At 41.8% G+C, this 20,827-nt stretch overlaps 1 protein-coding gene and 1 long non-coding RNA gene across 3 annotated transcripts in view; both read right to left on the bottom strand.

The window, feature by feature from the left end:
- Window positions 1–20,827, bottom strand: part of LOC123968066 (NACHT, LRR and PYD domains-containing protein 12-like) — a 583,923-nt gene that overhangs the window by 551,172 nt on the left and 11,924 nt on the right. The window lies entirely within an intron of this gene.
- LOC123968595 lies at window positions 2,591–5,907 on the bottom strand. 2 transcript variants are annotated; one of them, XR_006824491.1, is made up of 3 exons: window positions 5,702–5,900; window positions 4,353–4,452; window positions 2,591–2,922 (listed from the first exon to the last, which is right to left on the bottom strand). It is a non-coding gene; the product is annotated as an uncharacterized LOC123968595 (long non-coding RNA). The 2 variants fall into 2 exon arrangements; XR_006824492.1 differs by lacking the exons at window positions 2,591–2,922; window positions 4,353–4,452 and adding exons at window positions 5,133–5,443; window positions 5,532–5,607 and having other exon boundaries at window positions 5,702–5,907.

Raw genomic sequence — 20,827 nt, 5'->3', positions numbered from 1 at the left:
GGTACTGCTCTAGAATGGTTTTCATCCTACCTGTCAAATAGGAAGTTTTGCGTGTCTGTAAACAACTATGTCTCTTCGTTCTGTCCAGTTAAATATGGTGTGCCTCAGGGGTCGGTCTTAGGACCCATTTTGTTTTCCTTGTATCTGCTTCCCCTTGGACATATTATCCATAAACATGGCATTTCTTTTCATATTTATGCTGATGACACACAAATATACTTGCCCGTCAGATCCACAGACCCTGGAATGCTGAGTTCACTTAACAACTGCCTTTGTGAAGTTAAAAAATGGATGTCAAATAATTTCCTCCAGCTGAACTCAGACAAAACAGAAATCCTGGTCATTGGGTCCCAGCAGTTACTGCCATCTGCTGGTTCCCTAGTAAATCACATTAAGCCTGTGGCAAAGAACCTTGGTGTTTGGTTTGATAGTAATTTAAATTTCGAGCAGCACACCACAAAACTTGTTCAATCATGTTTTTATCAACTTAGAAATATAGCAAAAATTTGATCTATGTTAACTTTTAAGGACACCGAGACCATTTTACACGCCTTCATCTCATCACGCCTGGATTATTGCAACAGCCTTTTCACTTGTTTAACCCAAAAATCTATTGATCAACTCCAGACTGTCCAGAACGCAGCTGCCAGGCTTTTAACCAGAACAAAAAAATATGACCACATTACCCCTATTTTAGCTTCATTACACTGGCTCCCAGTATGTTTTAGAATTGAATAGAAAATTCTATTGATCACTTTTAAAGCTCTTCGTGGCCTCTCGCCTTGTTATATTTCTGAACTTTTAGTCCCATACGCACCAGCACGTACCTTGAGATCCTCGGGCAGAGGTCTGTTGCCTGTTCCAGAGTCTCGACTGAAAACTAAAGGGGACAGAGCGTTTGCTGTCAGAGCCCCGAGGCCCTGGAACAGCCTGCCTGAGGAAATCAGGTCAGCTGAGTCAGTGAACTCTTAAGTCCCTTCTTAAAACACACTTTTATAGGAGAGACTTTCCTGATCTTATTTGATTTTATTTTATCCCTTTTATTTTATTCTATTTTACTAATTTTATATTTATCTTAAACGTGTATTTTAGTCTTTTCAATGTTTTATTATTGTCTTTACACTTGTAACTTGTTTTTTAAAAGTGCTCTACAAATAAAGATTATTATTTAAAAACTTTTAAAAACGTATATTTTTGTATGAATTTGGCTTGTTTGTCGCCATCTTGACCAGTTTTCAAAAGTTACGGCAGCCGCGCTGGTTTATGGTTAATAGGCAGCATCAAGGCATTACCATCGATGCTGCCTTCAAAACTGGCCGTTGCGGGGGCAGTTTGAAGGCGTCTTACATGACAGGAAACGATCGTTTGAGCCGTTTCAAACAGCACCTGATGCCTTGCTGTCCTGTTAGACACCTTCTGAGACAGCAGTTTAGGCCCTGACCTGCAGCACGTCATTCCCATCAGGAATGGTGCGTTCAGTAGCGCAGTAACGCAGCGTTACTTGGAATAGTAACTGTAATAATATAACTGTTTTGGCAATAGTAAACCGTTATACTACTCTTTTCTGTGAAAAGTAATGTTATTACTGCCCAACATGTTACGTAACACTGATGCGCGAGTGTGAGTGGGGTACACACAAACATCCTTGTTGAAAGGCAAAAAAGGTCACACGTCAGCATACAGATGCCCTCAAATCCTCTCCATTTCACTTGGACAGATACTGTACACATCCCTGAATAATTAAATATACTGTGTTAAATGAGCAAAGCCCACATGGTGCAATCTTTGTTAGAGATCAACAAAATGTGTGTAGTCACCATGTGCTGGCTGTTTGTTCCACCTCCTGCATGAGGTGACGGTGAGCTGATGGAGCAGAGCTTCTCCAGAGCTCTGAATGCTTTGTTTACTGTGTCAAACTGAAAAGCAGCAGACAATCTGCAGACAGAGCAGAGGAGACGCTCATCATCCTGTCAGGACACCACAAACAGCTGGTCCAGACACATTTTATACCATGTTTCAGAAAACAATCCTACATTTAGTTTCTCAAACGTCCTCTTACATGTGTAGCTGGGTGCTAAATTTAACATTTTTCAAAGATGGTTCAACAAGCTCAGTGTTTAATTACTTCATACATTTGGAGTTTATTTTCAATGTAATTTATCTGCAGTAAATTCCTCTTAAATAATATGTTAAGATGGGGCCGGACAATATGGCCAAAAATGTTATCACTATAAGAAGTTTCATATCTTTTGATATAGATAATAATCATGATAAGTATCAAATCGTTATTTCTTTCAAGTTTAAAGGCTGATTTTTTTTCTCCTGAGTAAAAGCTGAAGAACCCTGATATTCAATTGTGGTTTAAACTCTTCTTTATGGTCAGAACAATCACTTAAGGCCAAACAGTGGATCACTTCACAAATCTGAGGCAGAACATTCAAAACAATGATAAAATCTTTGTCAACAAATATGCACAAGTACAATTAAGTAAAAGCTTTTTTCAGTCCTGTTTCCTCAACAAAATCAACATCTTAATAAAAAAATTAAGTCCTAATTTGTGTATAATTCAAGTGAATATTGTATATTGTTATTGAAATTATATACTGACAATTGTTTTATTGTCAAGCCCTATAAGAAGAATACAGCTTTATTAATACCTCTAGTTTTTAAACTGTTATAATAATACATTTTACACATGCATTAACACATGGAGAGATGTCAGAGTGAGGGGGCTGCCACCTAGTCACCCCACCTCAGCAAGTAGGGGTTCACGGCCTTGCTCGAGTGCACTTTCTGCAGAGCCCAGTAGATGAACTGGCACCTCTCCAGCTACCAGTCCAAACTGCATATGACTGGTCTGTGGCGTTCTCGAACCAGCAACCCGCCAGTTCCCAATCCAAGCCCCCACGGACTGAGCTACTGCTGAAATGAGTAGATACAAGACATCTGGTTAAAATAATCATGTTAAAAAAAGGACAAATATCAAGATATCCAACAATCAAGTAACTGGTTGATTTTATGTAGCTATATTTAGCTGTCTGTGGTCCCAGTTGCACAGCAAAATATTGTTAGCAGAGCCTGTCCTCAACAGAAAAACGAGAATATAGGTCATTTCAGCCACACAATATTTATGACTCATGTTTGCATTTATTGTGGCAAACACATGACAAAGGCGGTTAGTATTATAGATAGCAATAAAGTTGTACTCCGGTGGTGTTGGGTCGCTGGATAGCAAGTTTGCAGCTTTTCACCTGGGAGACCAAGATTGATTTGTGTTTTTAAAAAAAAAATGTAAATACTGTTAGGTAGCTAACCATGTTGGCTGTTAGGGCGCCACCATGTTGAGTTTCATGTTGACCATATTTGGACGAGACGGTGGAGCTAACTAGCTTGCTTAGCTAGGTGCATCTGTAATTCATGTTAACTGTCATTTTAACAGGGCTGAATTTTGTCTAGCGAACAACAGTCTTAAAACGAAATGTACTCAGAAAGTGAAGGGGTACGAGTCACTGTAGCCTGATGAGCCATGGTAACGACTTGTGAATAGATAGCCCGGCTCTAAAGCCTCACCTGCTTTCTGGTCTATGTTCCTCTAAATGGGACCATAATTTACTAAATGAACATCATGCTGTGTTGAAGACTTGAAACCAGCGACTGAGACCATAAACTCATTAGGAAAGTGTTTACTGAGGGAATAAATCAGCTGAGAAGTAGTCTCATTTTACCATTATTTCTAATGGAACCGGACTTCTTGCAACCAGAAGAGTCGCCCCCTGCTGGCCGTTCAATAGAATGTAGGTTTAAGGGACTTCCGCATTGGCTTTGCGTCTGACCGGAAGTTTCCCGCTTGGTTAAAACAACCTATGTTGTCGTTTAGTTTAGAGGACTTGTTGTGTTGTGCATGTGAAAACCTCAGCTATAAACAAACAGGACTATAAACCAAGAGGACGTTGTTCATGTCTAACTTGAAACCAAAAGTCAATGTTGAGTCATTTTACTTTATGTTCCTAGGTACCTCACATACGTGTGATATAGCTATGTTACGGAATTACACTTATTTTAACGCAAACCAGGTAGTTTTCTCTTCTTCTCAGGCGATGAAGAGGGCTGTGGGATCTCACAATGTGGAGGTTTTTGTTTACCCCCTTCTTCTACCCCTTTCACCACCTCAGTACAACAGAGGTGGATTACTATTTTGAATAGTATGAGGTCAGGGCACAGTTTCCCTCTAGGTCCACCTGTAGCGTTGTTGCAGACCAAGACGTTTAATTTAGCTTTGTGATTTAGATGAAAATAAAACAAAACTTTAGAAGCATGTATTCTGTTCCCGTTTCTCTGTTATAAGTAAATACCTTCCATTGTCAGCAGCAGCAGCCTCACTGTGTGATCAGATAGCAGCCTCACAACCTGGAAACATCAGCCAGTTTGTTGACGCCATACAGCCGCCTGACGCTAAGAGGATGAATGAGACTTAATGAGATAGACAGGAAAAATAAGATCAAGATAAGATGACGAAAAAATGGAAATATTTGATGGTGTTGGTCTTCTGGTGGAACAATGATGATGCAGAGGCTGGGAACACGAAACCTGAAACCCATTCACACTGAAACTTTACTGTATGTCTAGATTACAATGAGTGCTGAGTTAGCGTGACAGCAACATTAACTCTGATATCAGGCTTCTGGACGCTGCAGTGTTACTCTTCGGGAAAGTGAGCTTGCACAGAGATTTTACATGAGAATACAAACTGAAACAAATATCACTTGTGAATGTAGCAAGACGAGGGTGTGATTCTATTTAAATACGTAATAATAACTTAAGTTGCCAACAACGCCACTTAGGGAATTTCGCCCCAGGAAATAATATTGATAGGTCACACAGGTTCGTATGAAATAAGGCCAGGGCAGAGTGTTTCACATTTAAACAGATAATTTTATTAAGTACTAATTAGAAACAACCAAACCAAAAGTAGCTTAAAAAAAAGAAACCATACCAACTACATATACTGATTAAGAAGGCATGCCATTACTGAATAAAATTATAAAATAATAAGTTAAGCCTAAGTTAATATACAATATACTATTTAAAATACACAGTGGCTAAAAGGATAAAGCAAAACACACCAAAATGAATCAAAACGTGCAAATCATTTAATTCAAACCAACCAAAATTGAAAACACACACACACACACACACACACACACACACACACACACACACACACACACACACGCCAACTGTATAAACTAAATATACAATAACTAGACCCGACCAACAAAAAGAAGCGGCAGCCCGCTTAGAGCCAAGACACAGCCGGAACTGGGCCGACCAGGCAGAGGGCAATCCCACAGGGGGAGAGAGAGCGACACCCAAAGCCAAGGCACGAGAAAGACAGACCAAGCCGCCATTCAAGCCCCCGCCGAGGCAGCAGTGCAGCAGATCACTGAAGGGAAGATTTAGCATCATTATATTATATTTCGCATGGTATATATTCAATCAAATGGAATACAATACGAGACTTGCATACATACCCCCACGGTTCCCCAGCGCACACACATAACCAGCCAAAGGCCAGATCGAGACAGCCCGCACAGCAAACGATTCGCTCTAAAACAATCAAGGCAGCATTGTGTTTAACCGCGATGCACTACCCGCACACAGCAGACCGTTCCATCAGCATGCAAGCAGACAGCACACTTACCACACGGACCGAGAGCAATGTCGCGTGCATACAGGACGCCGCCTTGTGACGCTGCAGGTTTAGGGGTATTAACCACCGCTAAACTGTTGCGCTGCAGGCCATAACAGCTGTGACAGCATTCGCATCAGCACACCACAACGCCGGATCACCGTCACCAACAGCCAAAACGCCCAGTCGAGGTAAGAAAGAAACTGACACAGGTGTATCACCACCTGTACTTATAGGCCACGGCAGTGGCATCCGGTTGTCAAGGCACCAGCGCAGTGCCATATAGTGGCAGGAGGGAGAAAAACCCTCAACCTGCCACATAAAGAATTTGCTTTCAAGCCATAGAGAGCCTAAGCCCCTCCCCTTCCTGTGAGAAAATATGTATGGTGGTCAAAGGAGACAGCTAATGTTGAGATACTGTTTGAATTGAGATACTGTTTGAATTGTGCAAGTATTTGTAAAAATAAATGTTGTTACCTCTACTTGTTCCGACTACTGAGCACTTCTGACTACTCCACAGTAGTAGTGTGTCAACACATTAAAACCATTTAAGCACGGACGATCGATTTTCGCCTCAAAATGCAAATGGAAAATCCGTGGATGATCAGATTATTTGTCACCCTATGCATACCACACACCACAGGAGGCTCAGCTAGCGTCTCAAACTGACCATTTTTATGCACACCAAACACACATCAAACACCAAGCATCTAAATAAACTTATATCACAGCATAAATCGTTCTGTAATCACTGCACATGGCTGCTCAAGTTGCCTTCCACATACTGTATCTCTTCTCTCATCCCACACCGCCGTCCGACCACTCTAAAGAAAGCTGTGTATAGCTTATCACTCAACTCACAAAACTCGCAGTTATTAGCTGACTAATAATAACAACAAACACAGCAATATACATTTACAGCTACAACCGCTGGCTTCAGAGTACAAAAACAGCTGAATTATGTGTCAATAGAGACCATCGTCATTGGGCCGCCATCTTGGTGAGGTCAATGAGCTCTTAGGGCCTTTCTCATTTCCCAAATTTCTGCCTCCTCTACTCCTCGATCCTCGACTCCTCGTGGCGCATCTTAGTCCCTCCCACAGCTGCATCATCTGTCCACTGTTTGAGCTGTGATCTCTGTCAGATGAGTAGACCAGCTGTCAGCACTAAAGGCTACAGGTTCCAATAAACATTATAGCATCTGTTGAAAACAGTCAGATTACAGCAGCCTAATCATTCACTAGGCTACACAGTACTACTTTTTCTGCGGTGCGCCTTTTGCCTGTAAACAGGAGATCAGTTCAGCCCTCAGTTTGATGAGATGAGCTTTCATTGTCCCTTTACAAAATGACAAAGTAACATTTATCTCATGTAGCCCCAATTACAGCTGTCATCACAGGACTCTACTGTTGGAATGACCTGTGCAGACTACATGGACACTATTATTAAAACATGAAACACAGCAGATCAGTACTGAATTCTCTGGCTATTACAGCCTAATAATTTGACTTCAGCAGCTGAGTGCACTGTTTTGTCACGATTATAGCAGCTGATCGGCTCAGATATTAATATTGATGAATATTCACTGTTTATATCAATATTTCAATGTTTTGGAAGTTTATGTTATTTGGAACGTGGTTGTATGGACATAGTGTTTCGAAGAAAACTCCCACTAGAAGTGAACATAAACAGCAAAACATGGAAATATGCTTGGTATATTTTCTCTCTCTCTCCAAACTTCGCATATACAGTGGATATAAAAAGTCTACACACCCCTGTTAAAATGCCAGGTCCTTGTTATGTAAAAGAATAAGACAAAGATAAATCATGTCAGAACTTTTTCTGCCTTTAATGTGACCTATAATGTGAACAATTCAATTGAAAAACTAACTGAAATCTTCGAGGGGGAAAATTTAAAATAAAAACCTTAGAATAACCTGGTTGCATAAGTGTGCACAACCTCTTATAACTGGGGTTCACTAACAAGGACCATGCCAATGTTAGGTTTTGTAGTAGTTTATGTATGAATAGTTAATAAAAGAAGGGGTCGACGGGGAAGGGATGAAGGTTCTAGGGAGGGTGGATAGGAGAGGGTCGTGTTGTGCAACTGAGAAACCTGGAGGTTGAGACTCAGGGTGGGGACTCGTCTTTGTAAGGCTTGCTTGTTGAGCAGCTGATAGATCGTCCCCCCCAAAGTTTATTACACTAGGCTGTGATGGGCTCATTGGATGTCGCGGATTTTGTTGCTGATGTAACTGAGGTATGCGTAGGGGGACCATCGGCCGAGGATCTTTATGGTGTGGTCCGGAATGCCTTGGCTGGAATGCGGAAAGAGTGACCGGAGTATAGCCTGATTCTGTGGTGAATAGGAGAGGCGTGGAACTGTAGTCTGCGGTTGAAGTAGTTTAGGATAGGTTCGAAGGGGCTTAGGTAGGAGTTTAAACGGAAAAGAAATATGGGATGAGAAAGGCCGAACTGGTCTGTTTTGCTCCTTTTGAGATTGAATCTGAGTGAGTCTGTTGAGTGGACGGAAATGTCGGATAAGCTTGCATGCAGGGAAGGGTTGTAGGCAGAGGAGGTGGTAGTGAATTCTGAGCACCTTAAGAAGCCGAAGAAAGGAAGGAGGAACATAGCCTCGAGGGTTGAGTCGGTTAAGGGAGATTCAGCGGGTGAGGGTCTGACGTCAAAGGCAGGCGTTTACAGGTGTTACGAGGTTCTGTTTTCCGCAAGCCTTTCATCAGCATGTGGATGTGGGGGTGAGCTCCTGAGAGGAGTTTAATGAAGAAGTTGATCCCACTAAGGTATATCCTAAGGTATAGGATAGTGGATGTACTGATCTTGAGTACCAAATGGGCCTGGGAGATGTAGCTGGTAAGGGATATGATGTCTATGGAGGGGAACTGCAGACCGCACAAGGTATGGAAAGTTTCGAAACTGCACCATCCTGAATAGTATGATGAGAGTTTTGGGGGCGAGACTGTTTATGATGGACTGTTGCGAAGCAGAGAAGTGGAGAAGCTGGGGATTCAGTTGAAGATTGTGGCTGAAAACTGAGGGACCAGCATTGGATGTAAGTCGGAGTTCGACGCCAAGCATTTGAATTCCTGCAATGAGAAACGAGAGAGAGAGTCAGCGATGGAGTTTTGTGTGCCTGGGACGTGGGCAGCACGGATGATGAATTGGTGCTGGGCTGATACCAAGGTTAATCTGCGGATGACCTTCATGATGTCGAGAGATTGGGAAAGCCCTTTGTTTATTATGTTGACTGTGGAGTGGTTGTCAGAGTGTATCAGGATGACTTTTTGGGACCACTCCTGCCCGCAAAGAATGGCCGCAACCAGGATCGGGTACAGTTCGAAGAGGGCTGAAGAGGGAGAGAGAGAAAACATCTCCGGTGGACGGAGCAGCGTCCGTATAGAGGTCGATGTCCTTGGGGTGGGTAATGTGGATGTTGTAAAAAATAAGATGCCATTCCACGATGACAGAAAATCCCTCCACAGTCTGAGCTCCATTTTGCAAGAGTCGTCAATGGTGACAAAGCCGTGAAGGGACGGCACCGCTGCAGATACCGAAAGCAGGTGGGAGAGGAAAGAACGACCCTGTGGAATGATGCGATTTGCAAAGTTGAGGTGACCGAGAAGTGAGAGGAGCTGGCGCTTTGTGCATCTGGTGGCGAGGAGGTAGATAGAAATTAACAGAGATATGCAATGGAGTTTATTGGTTGGAAGGGAGGCTCCAGGGTGATGCAGAGGAACTCGAGCGACGTGCTGAGTCCCACTGTTTTCTCCGGGGAAAGGGGGACTGATTTCAGTGCGGAGAGGCTGTGCGCTGGAGGAAAAGAGGAGGGCGTGACCTTGAGGAAGTCATCCAAGAGATGGATGACGTATGGGAGTCTGTAGTTATTGAGCAAGATCCAACATAAGGTTTCGGAAAGTGAGTCAAAGATCTTGCGGCTGTTTTTACACCCGAGAGTAAGACAGACGGCAAAGTAAAAAGAACCTTTCCAAGAGACCCCGAACAAATGCCAGAAATCGGGGTGTATGGGCAAGACCTTGAAAGCGCTGGTTATGTCAGCCTTGGCTAACCATGCACTGGGGCCAACAAGGCGAATAAGGTTGATGGCCTGAGCAATAGTAGCGTAGTGAATGGAAAAATCCTGGCTGGGTATAAGGCTATTAATGCATGGTGTGGAGGTACCGTGAGGGGGAAGATAAATTGATGATGAGTCTCTTCTTGCCAGAGTACTTGCGAGTCGCAGTACCGATCGGGCTAATCCGGTGAACGGAGGACTGGTGAAGGGTACGATCATGAAACCACCTGACACCTCCTTAGCTAGGAGATCATCCACAATGTCGGGTTCGGCCATTGCAGACTGGAGGTTACGGCAGGAGAAGGAATGGTCGGGAAAAACCTTGACGCCTGGATGGAAACCGCATCCAACCCGTGGATGAGGAAGTCGACAAAATGGTCGGTCGGGGTGGTTCGCCAATGCAAGATCGAGGGCGGGGATGTTAATGGGTGTCTTCAGGAACTGCCTCAGTCATGAATTGGACTTAGAGGGGTTATGACGGTAGCCAGGACGGGCATGTGCACCACCGCAGAAGGAACAAGTGTGGAGAAAACGGCAACCTGAAAGGAGACCACCCCGGTCGTTGAAGTTATTGCACACCAAACGGCCACCCTGGAAAAGCACGGGCCTGCCTCATTTATCCAAGCCGCGAGGAGGAGGACCACAAGCTGGAGCAGGCATGCTGGTCCGGTGGTTATCGAAAAGCTTAGGTATAAGGGGAGGAGGGGGAGCGTTGAACCTCGGAAGGGGGGGGGGGGGGGGCGGGCGGACAAGGAGCGGCGATGGCGCACCGCACAGGGTAATAGCAAGAGAGGAGCGAGCCGCAAATACCCTGCAATAGAGCGAAAACTGATTACCTGCCCGGTATTGGCAGGTACACTCACCTAAAGGATTATTAGGAACACCATACTAATACTGTGTTTGACCCCCTTTCGCCTTCAGAACTGCCTTAATTCTACGTGGCATTGATCACAAGGTGCTGAAAGCATTCTTTAGAAATGTTGGCCGATATTGATAGGTTAGCATCTTGCAGTTGATGGAGATTTGTGGGATGCACATCCAGGGCACAAAGCTCCCGTTCCACCACATCCCAAAGATGCTCTATCTCTATCTCTCTATGAGATCTGGTGACTGTGGGGGCCATTTTAGTACAGTGAACTCATTGTCATGTTCAAGAAAAAAGCATTTAAACGATGCCCAATTGGCACTAAGGGGCCTAAAGTGTGCCAAGAAAACATCCCCCACACCATTACACCACCACCACCAGCCTGCACAGTGGTAACAAGGCATGATGGATCCATGTTCTCATTCTGTTTACGCCAAATTCTGACTCTACCATCTGAATGTCTCAACAGAAATCGAGACTCATCAGACCAGGCAACATTTTTCCAGTCTTCAACTGTCCAATTTTGGTGAGCTCTTGCAAATTGTAGCCTCTTTTTCCTATTTGTAGTGGAGATGAGTGGTACCCGGTGGGGTCTTCTGCTGTTGTAGCCCATCCGCCTCAAGGTTGTGCGTGTTGTGGCTTCACAAATGCTTTGCTGCATACCTCGGTTGTAACGAGTGGTTATTTCAGTCAAAGTTGCTCTTCTATCAGCTTGAATCAGTCGGCCCATTCTCCTCTGACCTCTAGCATCAACAAGGCATTTTCGCCCACAGGACTGCCGCATACTGGATGTTTTTCCCTTTTCACACCATTCTTTGTAAACCCTAGAAATGGTTGTGCGTGAAAATCTGAGCAGATTGTGAAATACTCAGACCCGCCCGTCTGGCACCAACAACCATGCCACGCTCAAAATTGCTTAAATCACCTTTCTTTCCCATTCTGACATTCAGCTTGGAGTTCAGGAGATTGTCTTGACCAGGACCACACCCCTAAATGCATTGAAGCAACTGCCATGTGATTGGTTGATTAGATAATTGCATTAATGAGAAATTGAACAGGTGTTCCTAATAATCCTTTAGGTGAGTGTGTATGGTTATGGTTTAGGGTTTTCCTGTTCTACTAAGTTAAATCCTTACTCTTGTGTTTGTGTGTTTCACTTCCCGTCTGTGTTTTTCCACATTCTCTCTCTATTATTTTGTTTCCCCTGTGTCTGGTGTATTTAACTTTTAGGTTGCTTGTTCTTTGCAGATGTTTAGGTTTAGTTTAAGGTCTAGTGTGTAATATTTAGGAAGATCTATTGACAGAAATGTACAAAGACCTTACATAATGTTATATAACTGTTAAGGTTTTATTACCTTAAATTAACTTCGAAAATCGAAAATCCATTCATGACATAAAATGTGCTCAAATAGTGGTTGAAAGACTGAATGTCAACATTGAGGCTGCTGAAAACTCACCTCAATACCTGCGCCCACATCACAAAAGGTGGGGCAGAACATGACCAGTCTCTGTGATAGCCTATAAGATAGCTAATAACCAAAAATATCTCTCAATATCTTATTTTAATATTTCAATATCTCTGCCAAACTGCTCAAAATATTCAGTGTCACATAAGAAAAATGAAATCCATTTATTTTAACGACTATGACAGGCTGTGCTAAAAGGACTGGGATTTCAAAGCAGTGAGTAGGCTTACTCTAAAACCTATAATAGTAGCTTACAAGGCTTTCAGTCAGTCTCTGTGGGATGATATCGCTATAGTTTCTCCACTTCACCGCAGCAAACATAAAGCAGTCTATACAACAGTCTGTGGGATCTCCTATGGTGATGTCATTTTCCTAGAGAGCTGATTGTTCAGTAGGCGGTGTTTTTATAGAGCTGATATCTTACCTGGAACATAACCTGGTAAGTTACCATGGTGATCTACCCTGGTAAGAAGTGAACAACTGTTGACTCACAAGATTCACAATATAGTATCATCAATGTCTTAAGACTCTTCTGAGACTGTTTTGTAGCAGGTGAGGCCAATATGTTGAGAGTAGTACATAACAGCGTAAAACTTAACACTTCCTGTTGCCAGCAGGTGGCACTATGACATTGTGTGTTTGTTGGCATATGGATGTGTTCAGGGCAGGACTCTGATCCTACATGTACAGCTTGGTGCAGATCTGAGCATGCACACTGAACTTATAACAACTTCCTGTTTCACAGCGAATCACCAATTTTGGACGCCATGCCATGGACACGCCCATTGACAAAAACTCACAGATAGCACAAATTTTCATCCTCAGTGCCTTTAGAAGGCACAGCAGAAATTTGAAGTCGATCGGACAAAATCCCTAGGAGGAGTTCGTTAAAGTACAGAGTGTGTACAGGCCCTAAATATATTCGTCATAGTCTGATAGTTGAAACACAGATTATTTATGTATTTTTATAATCATGTAGTTAAACTCATGATGAAGAATATAAGATGAAAATCAGGAGTTTAAGAGGTTCAGAGTGAATTACCTAGTGGAAAATGTTCTTGTTATATTAAGGTTTTAAATGTGGAGCTCAACAATGCCCTGCGACAGTCAATGGACTAAATCACTGAAGAAGAAAATAGACTTTAACATTAAGATAGACAGTGTTGATCAGTATAATATCAGCCTTATGTCTGCTTTAGTGTCACCACAACTTTCACAGCCCACTGATCTCAGCACAGATGTAAAAAATGATGTCTGACCTCAGAGTCTCCAGTCTACAGTGTGAACTCTCCAGGCAAGCTGACAGCAGCTTCACTCCTGAATCCTGTAAGTTGTGGTTTTCACTCAGGTCCAGCTCTCTCAGATGGGAGGTGTTGGACTTCAGAACTGAGGCCAGAGAAGCACAGCTGATCTCTGACAAACTGCACCGCCTCAATCTGAATAAAGAATAAATGATGGAGATAAAAATCAGTTTCTAATCCAGATGTTAGGTGTGTTCAGGTTTTAAATGTGGAGTTCAACATTACTATGTCCTAATCAATGAGCATTTCCCTAAAATGAGTAGAGGGACTTTGTCATTGTATTATTGTGGATCATCATAATGTCAGCCTTCTACAGACATCATCCAAATGTCAGCACAACATTCATACACCTATTCATGTCAACACAGATCAATAACATGCTGCTGATCTCAGGCCAGTCTGTAAATAGAGGAGAACAGCTAGACTAAGGGGGCTGTCCTCTGAGACCTGAATCAGGGCATCAGTGAGCTCCTGGACAGACTGTGGCACTACTTGGTGGTGTCGGATACCTAACATTCTAGAGGTTCTCAATTGGATTCAGGCCTGGGGGACATGAGGGCCAGTCAATGGCATTAATGTCTTGGTCATCCAGGAACTGCCTACACACTCTGGCCACATAAGGCCAGGATTTGTCCTGCACCAAGATAAACCCAGGGCCCACTGCACTAGTGTAAAGATTGACAATAGCTCTTATGATTTCATCCTAGTAACTAACAACATTCAGGGTACTGGCTATCATGTGGAAGTTTGTGCGTCAAAGGATCTGCCTCCCCATAGCAACACAGATTCATCACCACATGGCTGGTTATGTTGGATGATGTTGCAGGCAGAATAACGTTCACCATGGCATCTCCAGACTCTTTCGTGTCCTTCACATATGCTCAGTGTGAAGCTGCTCTCATTTGTGAAGAGAATGGGGCGAATGCCAATCGAGCTGCACAGTGCTTGGCTGTGAGCACAGATCCCACTAGAGGATGTCGGGCCCTCATTCCATCCCACCCTCACAGGGTCCATTTCTGACAGTTTTGTTCCGAAACATGCACACCAGTAGCCCACTGGAAGTCATTTTGTAGGACTCTGGCAGTGATCCTCCTGTTCCTCCTCAGACAAAGGAGCTGACATCAGTCCTGCAGCTGGGTTGATGCCCCTGTACGACCCAGTCCAGCTGTCCTCGTGTAATGGCCCTTCTCCTGGTATCTCCTTCATGCTCTTGAGACTGTGCTGGGAGAGACAGCAAGCCTTCTTGTGACAGCACATATGGATGTGCCATCCTGGAAGAGCTGGTCTACCTTTGCAACCTGAATTGGTTGCAGATACCATCTCATGCTACCAGTTGTGACAAGGACACTAGCAAAATGCAAAACAATCAGTCAGGAATGATAAGGAGAGAGCAACTGTCTGTGGCCACCACCTACAAAACCATTCCCTTTTTGGGGGTTGTCTTGCCTCTCTAGTGCACCTGCTGTCACTTTCATTTGCAACAAAACAAGTGACAATGATTCACAATCGCTTCTGCTTCCAAACTGGACAGATTGATATCCCGGAAGTTTAACTGACCTGATGTTTGACTGTGATGATTAAGTGTTCCCTTAATTTATTTGAGCAGTTAATGTCGATTAATTAAACATATCAGATCTACAATAGTAACAGCCCACTGATCTCAGCACAGATGTAAAAAATGATGTCTGACCTCAGAGTCTCCAGTCTGCAGTGTGGACTCTCCAGAAAACCACACAGCAGCTTCACTCCTGAATCTTGCAGCTTGTTTTCACTCAGCTCCAGCTCTCTCAGATGGGAGGGGTTGGACTTCAGAGCTGAGGCCAGAGAAGCACAGCTGATCTCTGACAAACTGCAGTTACTCAATCTGAATAAAGGATGGAGATAAAAATCCATTTCTAATCCAATCAGATGTGTTCAGGTTTTAAATGTGGAGCTCAACATTACTATGTCCTAATCAATGAGCTTTTCCCTAAAATGAGTAGAGGGACTTTGTCATTGTGTTATTGTGGATCATCATAATGTCAGCCTTCTACAGACATCATCCAAATGTCAGCACAACATTCATACACCTATTCATGTCAACACAGATCAATAACATGCTGCTGATCTCAGGCCAGTCTGGAATTAGAGGATGAAAATCAAATCAGACATGTTGGACTAAAAACTGATTATTTCATTTATCACATGACCTCTAAGAAATGACTTTATAAGTTCAGCTGATATAATATGAATCTTCAGCAGTCTGAGTTGGCCAAATCAAGTGGGTGTTTACACAGACTATTTAGGACCAAATTATTCCTCCACTGTAGCTCAACAAGGAAACACTAAATACTCACTTGATATGTAGACTGCTGAAAACTCATATTAGTTTGAGCTAAACTCTACAAATCATTTTCAAACAGAACAAGACTGTGGATTGTGTTCTCCATCTTGTAACATTGGAGTCAGGTTATAGTGTTTCTGATGCAGACCACTTATGTGTTTTTTTGTTACATTCTAAAGGTTTGTGTCTTCAAATAATGAATGCTGATAGTAAAACAGAGAAACCGATATGTTGTGAAGAAGAACTTATAACTTATATGCAATACTTGTTTGTTGAAGACTGCTGGACCTTTTGATACAGTATTTTCCAATAAGCAGCAACTGTGAGATTGATTTGCAGTTAAATCTTCATGGAGCATCTAAATTTTAATAAACTTTATGATCAAATGTTCTCTGCATAAACTCCATGCTTTATTTCTGAAATACAGAAAAGTTTGATGACTCTCGAATAGAGTTTGATTTGTTAGGGAAAATAAACTTTATAAAAATTATATAGCCTGTTGTTGCTCTAAATCAAAAACACAATGACTGGTCTCACCTGCCATATTTTTTTAGTAATTACAACAGTCCTTTTACTTCTCCAGCATAATATTTAAATCCTCTCACAGACCTTGAATCCTGCTTTGTTGTGACGTGTTGGCCTGCGTTAGGCTGCTGTTTATTACTCTGATTTAATGCACACCACACCACAGCAGCTGTGTGGGTTGTCTCTGTACCAGCACATCAGCATCTGATATATTTAAGATTATCACAATTCCTAACTTCACCTTTATTGAGCTATGTAACTCTTGTCTTTGTTTTCTTTAACTAACCCCTCTCTTTCTTTGTTTACACAGAAGCTCAAACTCTCTGCAGTCTGTTTTGATGTGTTATCATTAGGGCCTGACATTGGGGAAATTCTAACTACAGTAACTTATGCTGTGAAGCTAGAGCTTCTCTTTGACTTCTCTCCCTCCTGCAGAGCCTGAAGCAGCTGTCTGACACACTGTTTCATTTCCTCATTGTTGTTATCAAAGCACATATGGAACGCATCCATATGCAGAAGTTCATGTCTTTAGAAAGATCGAAATCCAAGTTAGACATTAGTGTGTTACCCATACATAAATCACATGATGAAACGTGACCGCTTTGATGATCTATCAATGTAAGGACAGAGACAGCCCTCTCTGGACATGGTGGATTCACCATCAACTCAGAATAAAATCTATAGGCCACACTGTCCACTTTATAACAGTGTGACTCTGTGGACATTAGGGTAGCTCTCAGGTCTAAAACAGTTGCACTGAAACATTTAGCGTGGGCTACATTAGTGCAGTAATCACTGTTTAAATCAACTGTATGAAGTAAAATAGATGTCTAAAAATGTACAGCCAGTTTTAACATTGACACATTTTCAATGAAAAATCACAAAATCATTATTACTTGGTCGGACTATGACTTAACAATCTCAGATCCATGACTAAACTGTCTTCTCTGTTCGATGCCTATTTTTATCTTATTCCCACCAGGATTTTGTCCCCGTCAGGTTAGTACTGAATAAATATTATTTAAAAATCAAACATAGCATACAGAAGGATTCTAACACTTTATCATTCATTGAGGAATTTCAAGTCTGGTAAATGCTGAATGAGTGCTGACTGAAGGCTTCGCTGAATGAAATGTAACAATGTTAAGACAAATATCTTAGTTCACTTTGGCACATATTCATGTTTCTAGCACCACTTGATTAAAATGGAGGCTCTGCTCTGTATTTACTCATTGTCATGGTGAATTGTAGTATTCATTCATTCATTCTTACAACATTCCTCCATGTTGTTGTAGTACAGGTCGAGTATTTAATATCAACAAAGTCATATGTGACATGGAATGACTGGGGGCGTAGGTTACACTGTATAAGCTCACATCATCATAAAAAATGTCCCTTGTTGATAATAAATACTCAACCTGTGCGTGTGAGATGGATAACATCCAGTGTAGAGAACTGCCTCTGGCAGTCATAGAAGTTTGGTTACATACATAACTCTCATTTTTCTATCTCAGGCTAAATCATCTCAGAGCTAAGGATATATCTGAGATAGTAACAAAGAGTGAACTGACCTCAAAGTCTCAAGTCTACAGTTTGGACTGTCCAGTCCAGCAGACAGCAGCTTCACTCCTGAATCCTGCAGCTGGTTGTGACCCAGGTCGAGCTCTCTCAGATGGGAGGGGATGGACTTCAGAGCTGATGCAACAACTTCACAGTGAGTCTCTGAGAGTTCACAGTCAGAAAATCTGACAAGGCAAAAACATTACAAAATATGTTACTATAAAAGAGCAAGAGACAGTTTGACATCCTTTTGATTACCATTTGCATTTGACATCAGTGAGTCAGGTAATCTTGTCTCACTGACATGAAACAATAATTCTCATTACTCTCTCTCATGCCTGCAGATTTTTAATCTCGTCTTGCCTTAAACTTGCAGATGAAGCTGGGAAAATGTAGTTACAATTAGGCTACCATAATGTCCTCAGTCTGTCAGTGTTATCTGATCCCATTTATGTCTCCACAAAGCTAGTGTGAGGACATCTGGATTAGAAAACCATATTTACAACTCAGGGAACAATTACAGTTGGGAGAGATGATCTTTCTTTGCTACCTGCCGCTGTAAGGTTCACTTCCACAGAAATGAAACAAATGCTGCACAACTTTAGACCTGTTCATGTTTAAATATTAATGTAATTAAATATGTTGCATGTAGGGCTGCACAATATATCGTTTCAGCATCATCATTGCAATGTATCCATACGCTATAGTCACATCGCAGGACAAGCAAGTCAAATTAACTGAACCATCTCAGCTTTTTTGCTGCTTTATACAAAAGGAAAACTTGGATGGTTCTCATTTTTATGACTAATCTACAAGAGAAGTCTGTTTGATTTACGGGTTCTTGGATACAAAGAGTTTGTATACTATTCTTAATCAGTTTATCAAACAACCAAAATTGGCTATGTTGAAGTTGCATTTTTACGGCATTAAAGCTCAAGAAAGAATAGTTTGCTATCAAAAATGTAATAATAAGAATAATAAGAATAAGAATACATAATTAATCTAGGATGCTTAATTAATTTCAAACAAAGCAATTGAAGTCATATGGTGAAAATTGTTGTATTTTTTCATATCGCATCATATATTGTAGAAAATGTTGCAACATCAGTTTTTTCCTGTAACGTTTAGCCCTAGTTGGACAAATGATGACTGCATGATGTTTTGTCGTCAACTTTTCTTTCTGAGCATCTGAAAAACTATGTCAGACACACAAACAACATTAACTAACAAATAAAGTTGCATGATTTAAGATGATGTCATCAGAAAGATGTTTTTCATGCATCAGCATGGAAAACATTGGCATAACATTGGGCGTTAGTGTGTCAGATCTGTTAAAAAATTCTGAATTTTACCATTCTGTGGGTGGTGATGGCGCATAGATAAGATGCTTGCCGGTAAGGGACAAAGCATGGATAAGATTTTCAGTGCTGGAGTGTGAGAGAGAGGGTCAAAGAGATATTGTGGAGGTGGAAAAAGACTGACAGGGTCATGACTTTTATGTGGGATTTGAAGACTATGCCTTTGGTGTAAGAGACCCAGGTTCAATCCCTCGCTGTGACCATCCACCAATGTGTCCCTGAGCAAGACACTTAACCCCTAGTTGCTACAGAGGTGTGCGACCTCTGACATGTATAGCAAGTGTAAGTGGCTTTGGATAAAAGCATCAGCAAAAATGTAAATTTATTCATCAGACCTCTGTTATTGTTGGAAGCATTTCCTGCTGCTACGCTTTTCTACACCAACCAGAGAGAAAACTGTTTATAAGAATATAAGGAAAGACTTGAAAACAATACTATATAACACAACACCCTGTTTAAGATGAAAAGCTGAATCAATAAACAATAAAATTCCCCTTTGTTTCGTATGGCCAGTGGTTTACAGAGGCTAATGTTAGTTAATGTTAGCAATAAATGTTGTTAACATTAATGTTGTTGTGTAACTGACATGAATTAGTTATCTGATTTGATAACTATTCTCTACTTATGCTACTAAATTACTGTTATAGCATTAAACATTATTCCAAAATTATTTCTTGTGGCCACTTCAGAAAAAAATTATATTTACATTTAGCAGATGCTTTTGTCCAAAGTATATTAGTTAGAAAAAAGAAAAAAAGCAAAAGATCGCTGTCGGTACCGAAAAGATTTCAATGGGGCAAGTTTCAAACGCTTATAATTGTTAGGCTAGCTAATGCTTGTAGACAGCAACGATAGGTTAAGTACTACACTAAGTACTATTTATAAGAGCAGGATGTACAAACAAACGAGACTAAGAGTTTTTCCTTTCTCTCTCTGTCTCCAGTGGAGTCTGTGGGCTTAACCTGGTTCTTTGGTTTTGGTGCCAATGCTTTCCTCCAATCATTCACCTGACCCGGATACAAATCAAGATTCCTACAAAAAAAGGGACCAGAAATTCAGTCCATGCCAGATCGTTAAGTCTTACTGTGAAAATCCACAGGACTTCTGTTTCACCCTGTCGGATAACACTCACCAGATCTATTGTCAAGCTTCAGCCACACCTCAGGATCCAAGCCCAAAACCCTTGCTCAACTCATATGCCTGTTTTTGCCTGTTTACTCATTTATGCCAATAAATCACATTTATTTTACCTGCTCTGTTTGGAGAATACTTCTGGGTTCTTGCCTGTGTTCTGACACTAATGTCTCAATATCCACAAACGTGACAGAAAGTGAAATATAGAATTAAAGACTTATAAAACCTTTTTAGTGTTTATATTTGAAGAAGCAAAGTACAGAAAATCACTCTGGACTTACCGAGCCTTTCTGCAGTTCCTCACAGCTGGAATCAGTCTCCGTCGTCCCTCCTTAGATGTGTTGTACTTCTGCAGGTCCAACTCATCCAGAACCTCCTCTGACATCTGCAGCATGTAGGCCAGAGCTGAGCAGTGGATCTCAGAGAGTTCCTTCTCTGATCTGTTCTCTGACTTCAGGAACTCTTGGATCTCCTGATGTACTGAGTGGTCGTTCATCTCCGTCAGACAGTGGAAGA

Source organism: Micropterus dolomieu, linkage group LG01, assembly GCF_021292245.1.
Source record: "Micropterus dolomieu isolate WLL.071019.BEF.003 ecotype Adirondacks linkage group LG01, ASM2129224v1, whole genome shotgun sequence".
Taxonomy (NCBI): domain Eukaryota; kingdom Metazoa; phylum Chordata; class Actinopteri; order Centrarchiformes; family Centrarchidae; genus Micropterus; species Micropterus dolomieu.
This window is presented reverse-complemented; position numbering and strand designations above follow the sequence as displayed.